This window comes from Phacochoerus africanus, chromosome 7 (assembly GCF_016906955.1).
Source record: "Phacochoerus africanus isolate WHEZ1 chromosome 7, ROS_Pafr_v1, whole genome shotgun sequence".
NCBI classification, from domain to species: domain Eukaryota; kingdom Metazoa; phylum Chordata; class Mammalia; order Artiodactyla; family Suidae; genus Phacochoerus; species Phacochoerus africanus.
The window spans coordinates 37,358,798-37,366,313 of record NC_062550.1 but is presented as its reverse complement, the minus strand read 5'-3'; the positions used below and the strand labels follow the sequence as shown (position 1 = coordinate 37,366,313).

Here is a 7,516-nt window from a genome sequence, read left to right as displayed (position 1 = left end):
CTGTTGCGTTCTGGCCAGCATGGATATGGAGACAATGAGTTTTTCTGCTAAATTATAGGTCCTAGATTTGAGGACGTGGAGATGCAGGGGCAAATTGGTGGCTTCACACACCTTGAAACATAGGTACTTTTGGTTTTTTGTAACTTAGCCCCTGGAAGCCTCATATAGCCCCCTTGAGCCCTTCCAATGAATTTGGAAGTTTCTTATTACTTGAATAAAATCTCTTTCTGGTTTAAAAAACTCTATTGGTTCCTGCTTCCTTTAATACCACCACTGATATACTACTCATCCTTGCAAAATAAATGATGTGTAATATCTGGAGAGGCTGAAACAGAAAGACACTGGATGCTGAGATTATGAGAAATTCAGTGAAAGTCTACAGGTTAAAAAATGAGGTTCTCAGCCATTTACACTATTGGCTCTAAAAACTGGCTGACAGACTTACAGTACCTTATTCTTGGGTTGAAGATGAGAGTATTCATTTTTGGAGCTACTGACTTCCCAGGAGAAAAGCATTTGGGGAGAAAGAATAAGTAAACATCCAGAGCTCTGTCTATTCAACCTGCCCATGCACAGAGGTTCTGGTTGATTTTTTAATTGCCTCATTCTTCAATATCAAGAAATCACTAAGGGTCACCAGATATTGGAAGAAAGATTCTAATACAAAATGTGGAAAATCCCCAAACATTCAAAAAGTGAATTCGCAAGAAATATAAACAATACATGAAGCAGAAGAAAGCTTAAGTGCTACAATTATAATTAATATTCATAGAAAGATAAGAGAAAATATTGCATCTTTGAAAAAAGAACAGGATGCTACAAAAGGGAACATTCAAAGAATTACAGAAAGTTTGCAGATATTAAGAACATGAGAGCAGAAATAGAAAATTCAATATGAGTTGGAAAATAATGGTGAAAATATCTCTCAAAGAGTAAAAGAGAGGAAAGAGGAAAATAAAATTAGAAAATTAACAGAAAAAAAGAATAAAATTAACAGAGGAAATTTAGCATTCAATTAAAAGGTGTTTCAGAAAGAGAGAACAGAGAACAATGGAGAGTAAAAATCAAATACATAAAATTTACAAGAATTAATTGACATGAAATCCTAAAATATTCTAGAGAAATAAAACAGATTATATAGGGAGTTCCTGTTGTGGTTCAGTGGTAACAAATCTGACTAGTATCCATGAGGATGCAGGTTTGATCCCTGGCCTTGCTCAGTGGGTTAAGGATTCAGCATTGCCATGAGTTGTGGTGTAGGTCGCAGACACAGCTTGGATACTGATTGCTGTGGCTGTGGCGTAGGCCGGCAGCTACAGCTCCAATTTGACCCCTAGCCTAGGAACCTCCACGTGCCAAGGGTGTGGCCCTAAAAAGACAAAAACAAAAAACAAAAAACAAACAAAAAAAACAGAAAAACAAATTATATAGGAAAGAGAAATAGACTGCAATTACACTTCTTATAACAATACCAGAAGTTGGAAGATAATGAAAGAATGATTTCAAAATTGTTAGCAATGTAAACTTCCAATCAGAATTCTATACGAACTCCCAATTGTGTGTAAGGGTAGAATAAAAACAGGTCAGATATACAAGATATCAAAAAAAATTTCCTCTAGGCACCCCTTTCTAGGAAGTTACTAGAGAAAGTATTCCAGAGATCCTGCTGAATAGCATTGAGAACTTTGTCTAGATACTCATGTTGCAACAGAAGAAAGGGTGGGGGAAAAATATAATTGTAATGTATACATGTAAGGATAACCTGACCCCCTTGCTGTACAGTGGGAAAATTAAATAAATAAATAAATAAATAAATAAATAAATAAATAAGAAAGTATTCCACCAAAACAAATGATAGAAACCAGGAAGGAAGCATATATGGAATGCAGGAAAGGGAAGATTGTACATGGGAGGGAGGAGAAAGGAATTACGAGAAGTTCCAGGTGGCCAGCTGGGCAATAGTCCTAGAGAGCAGCCTGTCAATAGATTGGAACAGGAGCTCCAGAAGGGCAGGGGGTTGGGGTGGTGGATCCTGAAGCTATTAATTATTATATATTTACTGTTAAATATGCAGAGAGGAGTTTTACAGCACTGGGGAGAGGAAAAGATAAGTCATGACAAGTACATAGAAAACAAAGCAAATAGAAAAATAAGATAATTAGTATTGTGAGAAGTAACATAATGTCTTTTCTATCAAAGGAAATCTTGGTGACTCCATTTTGCTCTGGTTTTGGCTGAAACACCCTCCTGCGACCCCCTCCTCTTTACCTTTCCTCCCAGAAACACTTTGTTTCAAATTAGCCAACCGGGAAGAATGTGCGCCCTGACCTGACCCATGGGAAGGGGACAGGTACATCACCTGCGTTGGGGATAAATAGAGAGGGTCTTTTCTTCTCACGCTTTCTGAGTACGTGCGCCCTTCTGCAGAAGTAAAGAGCCTTGTCGAGATCTCCCCGTGTTCATGTGTCTCATTTTCCAACACTGACAATCTGAGCCATTCTCCAACAGCATTCTAATTATTCTTACATAAAAGGTAGTGTGATTATAAAACACTATTTGTCTCAGTAGTGAACAATATTTACATGAGCATAACAACGTAAACATGAACTGAAATAATCAAAATAATCAAAACTGAAATGATCCAAACTCCTAGACTGGGAGGACAGAGGTACAGAGAAAGAGTACTTTTGTTTCATGCTGATTGAGTTTAAGTTGTACCTGAAGGGACTCAGGTGGAAATATCAAAAAACTGTTGAATGATAAACTAGCAGTACACATTTTTTTTAGCAATCTGCTTGAGCTGTGAACATGGGTACAATTACCAAAGGGGGCAGTGTACAGACCAAGTTGAAGACCCAGAGTAGAACTGTGACCCTCTTTAGAGTCACATGAAAACATTCAACAAAGATGCAATTAAGCAGTTAGAAGGAGAGGTACATGAAAGTTCATGGAAGAAAGGGGAAAAGAGGTTCTTCACAAAGCTGTAATAATATAAAATGTTTCAGAAAGCTCAAGGAAAAATGAACACAATCTCTTGGTCTCCTGGAGAACAGCAGTCAATCAGCAAGCATCCTGCAGTGTGCCAGCTGGACCCAGTTTAGATGATCCCAATTTCGTTGGCAACACTCAAGGCCCTGTAGTAAGAAGCCAGTGGAATATATGCCTTCTTCTCCATCAGCCTTGATGAGAGTGTTGACCTTCGCTGCATCAACGTCATAGAGCTTCTTCACAGCCCGTTTGATCTGGTGCTTGTTGACCTTGACCAGCATAATAAACACAGTGTGTGTTGTCTTCTATCTTCTTTATGGCTGACTCGGTGGTCAGGAGGACCTTGGCGATGGCATAGTGGTCAAGTTTGTTTCTTCTGGGTGTGCTCATCCAGGGACTTTTGGGCTGCTTTCTGAGCTGCAGTGTTTTTGGGTCATTGGAAGGTGGATGACATTCAGATCTTCTCTTTTATTGTGGGTGGCGGATGCCTGTCATCGCTGCCTTCTTGGGCTTCAAAGCCTTTGCTTTTGCTCTTGCTTTGGGAAGTTAAGGAGCAGGGATTTCCTTCTTTGCTTTCGGCAACATCTTCACAAAAAGCTAAAGGCTCTCGGTTTTAGTAATAGGAAGTCATTAGTGACTTTCTACAGAAGAGTTTCATTCTAGTGGGGAAGAAGAAATTAGGCAGTGGGATGAGAAGCAGCAAAATGAGAATCTTAAAAATTCCTTGGAGTTCTCTTGTGGCACAATGGGTGAAGAATCCAGCATTGCAGAGGCGTGGGTCACTGCTGTGGTACAGGTTCCACCCCTGGTCTGTGAATTTCCATATGCAAAAGTATCACTCCATGGATCAATTATTTACTGGTTGCAAGTGAAAAAAAAAATGTAACTTAACAGTGGGAAGATCTGGCTGTTGCCTCCTTAATTCAGTAATTAATATTAACATCACCAAAAGCGAGACAGAAGTTATGTACCTAAAATTTGATGCAATATAAAGTACACAGCACCAGCTAAAAATATTCCCGAGAAAACTATTTAATTTGAATTGAAATCAGCCTTTACATCTCATCTCCTGTTTACAGAAAACACAGGGGTGGATGAACTCCTAATGACACCAAAAAAGAAACAACCAGACAAATCCAGATGGGGACAATGGGCCTAGTTTCCTCAACAACTCAATGACCTAAGAAGAGGAAGGGAGCATTGTCGAAATCAAAAGAGAACTAAGCCATTAATTAAGCCAACTAGCAGCCTAAGAAACATGTGGTCTTTAGTTGAATTTGACTTGCGAAAACAACTGTGAAACGTTTTTTGAGAACGTTGGGAAAAATCTGAATATGCTCTGTTACATTAACTGAAGGCATTATTATTGGTTTGTTAATTGGGATAATGATATTTTGAAGAGATACATTCTAAAGTATTTAAGGATAAAATATCAAGATGTCTATAATTTGACTTAATACTTCAGGAAAAGAAAGATGAAGCAAATATGGTCCATTGTTAAATCTGGGTGCAAGAATATAGGTATCTGATAATGGCATTCTACTTTTTGATATATTTAAAAACTATAATAAATTTAAAAATAACCTTAGTGGTAAAAAGAAAGTGATGAAATAGTAGCTTGAGACAATCACTGAGTCAGGGTTGCTTTTGCTGTGGACATGTTTGTAAGAGGCAATAGAGAGAGGAACTGACAGAGCAAAGTCAGAGATATAGGATGGGTCAGAATATAAGGACACATGAAGAGTTTAGTTCCAGGGAGAAAGAGCAGCACCTATGCCTCCGAGGCAAGAGGGACAAAAAAATAATGAGTGAAGTGATGAGAACCCTCTAAAGTGAAGACGGCCAAACTGGGGAATGGCCTTCCACTGGAGGAAGGCTAAGGGCAGACCATAAGTAGTGAAGGTAGATTTGGGGACTTGAGGAGGATGAGAATGTTTTGGAGATGCAGATGGGTGAATTCTGTAGAAATGCGTTCCTGAAGAGAGATGTTACCCAGATGAGGTTAGATAACATCTATTCATACAGCACCCCATCAGCATGATTTCATGATTTCCTTCAGGCATGTGTATCAACCTGGAAACAGAAGAAAAATCAGAGAATGCTAGAACTTTCCTAAAGTGGAGGAAGGAAGGTGAAAGTCCCGCAAGTCAAATGGGTGACTGCAGGTGTTCCTAGGCTTTTAGTAAGGCCATATATAAATAGTGGCCCATCACAAATGCTCTGATGGAGTTCCCGTTGTGGCTCAGTGGTTAAGGAATCTGACTAGGAACCATGAAGTTGCGGTTCGATCCCTGGCCTCGCTCAGTGGGTTAAGGATGCGGCATTGCCGTGAGCTGTGGTGTAGATCACAGACATGATTCGGATCCAGCATTGCTGTGGTTGTGGCGTAGGCCGGCGGCTACAGTTCCGATTAGACCCCTAGCCTGGGAATGTCCATATGCCTTGGGTGTGGCCCTAGAAAAGACAAAAAGACAAAAAAAAAAAGGAAAAAAAAAGAAAGAAAGAAAGGAAAAGAAATGCTCTGAGCTTTGAGCAAGATAAGAAGGGGGTTAATAGACTAGAACAAGAAAGGCTGAAAGGGGTAGGAAGTCATGTCTGCGGTGAGTGAAGGTGTGGGACAAGTAGAGGGAATGACGAGTTGTAGTCAATACAGAAAGGACAGAGGGCGAGTGTTTGGAGAACATAAAATTCCAAGTGGGGTTGAGGTCCCACGTATGGCCATATGAATTCATGGCTGAAGTAGAAACTAGTCAGCCAAGTTATTAGGTGAAAATGCATGTGGATGTTAAATGCCTTTAAGACAGCTCCCAGTTCTCCACCTCCTACCTCCTATCACTCTTGCTCTTGTAGAATCTCCTCCCCTTGAATGCAGATTGGACCTAGTGACTTACTTCTAACAAAGCAAAAATAGTGGGCTGTCACTTTTGAGCGTACAGAAAGATTCTGGCTTCCATCTTTCTTGCCCTTTCTTGCTTTTTCACTTGTTTGTTTATGAAGCTATGTTGTAAGCTGCCCAGTGGGGAAACCAACCAGGCAAGGAACTGAGGAAGGCCTCTGGCCCACAGCCCATGAGGACATGAGGTCCACCATCAACCACATGACTGAGCCTGCAGTGGCTCCTCCCCAGCCAAGCCTTAGCTGATTCGAGCCCTGGCTCACACCTCACTGCAGCCTTGTGAGAGACCCTGAGCTAGAAGATCCAGATAAGTCTTGCCCAGATTCCTGACGCACGGAAACTGTGAGATAATAAGCATTTGTTGTTTCAAGCTGATAAGTTGGGGTGATTTTATACGCAGTCATAGATAACTAATACAATGGATATTGATGTCTTGAGAATAACGGGAGGCAAGAGAGAAAGGAAAACCATGAGCCAGGAGCAACAACCATCATAAAGTTTTAAAGCAGAGGGAATTCTTGTCGTGGCTCGGTCGGTTAAGAACCCAGCTAGCATCCATGACGATGTAGGTTTGATCCCTGGCCTCAGGTTCAGTGGGTTAATGATCCAGTGCTGCTGCAAGCTGAGGTACAGGGAGCAGATGCAGCTCAGATGTGGCGTTGCTGTGGCTGTTGTATAGGCCAGCAGCTGCAGGTCTAATTCTACCCTTAGGCTAAGAACTTTCCTTTTTTGTTGTTGTTTTTCAGGGCTTCACCTGAGGCATATGGAAGTTCCCAGGCTAGGGGTTGAATTGGAGCTGTAGCTGCTGGCCTATGCCACAGGCACAGCAACTCAGGATCTGAGCCGCGTCTGCAAACTATACCACAGCTCACAGCAATGCCGGATCCTTAACCCACTGAGTAAGGCCAGGGATCGAACCTGAGTCCTCATGGATACTAGTCAGGTTGGTTACCACCGAGTCTCAAGGGGAACTCCTTGCCTGGGAGCTTTCATATGCTTCGGGTCTGGTTGCAAAAAGAAAAAAAAAAAAAAGAAAAAGGGAATCAGGGAATTCTAGAAGGATCAAGTTGTAAATACATCTTTCTGAGACCCCCTTCCTATCAATAACTTATACTCACACAGCAACAGACTTCTTTTTTTTTTTTAAGTTTATTTCATTTTATTTTTTTTTGGTCTTTTTTGCTATTTCTTGGGCTGCTCCCGCGGCATATGGAGGTTCCCAGGCTAGGGGTCGAATCAGAGCTGTAGCCACCGGCCTACGCCAGAGCCACAGCAACACAGGATCCGAGCCGCGTCTGCAACCTACACCACAGCTCACGGCAACGCCAGATCGTTAACCCACTGAGCAAGGGCAGGGACCGAACCCGCAACCTCATGGTTCCTAGTCGGATTCGTTAACCACTGCGCCACGACGGGAACTCCGGACTTCTACTTTATGTTTGGTTTCCCTTGTGGGAAGAGAACTTGCAAACTAGCCAAATAAATTTCACCCTACTTGGCTGCTACATTTCTCATTCTAGATAATTAAATTGAATTTCTCATACAAATCAGACTCACCTGAGTTTGGGACGCATGAACCAGTTCTTCTTGGGTCCTGACCAATCCAAGATAAGCCAAGACTGAGGATCCAGA

The 7,516-nt window shown here is 41.4% G+C and overlaps 1 pseudogene; it reads right to left on the bottom strand.

Moving 5' to 3' along the window:
* Positions 1-2,859: 2,859 nt before the first annotated feature.
* On the bottom strand, positions 2,860-3,683 carry LOC125131759 (60S ribosomal protein L23a-like; annotated as a pseudogene).
* Positions 3,684-7,516: the final 3,833 nt, after the last annotated feature.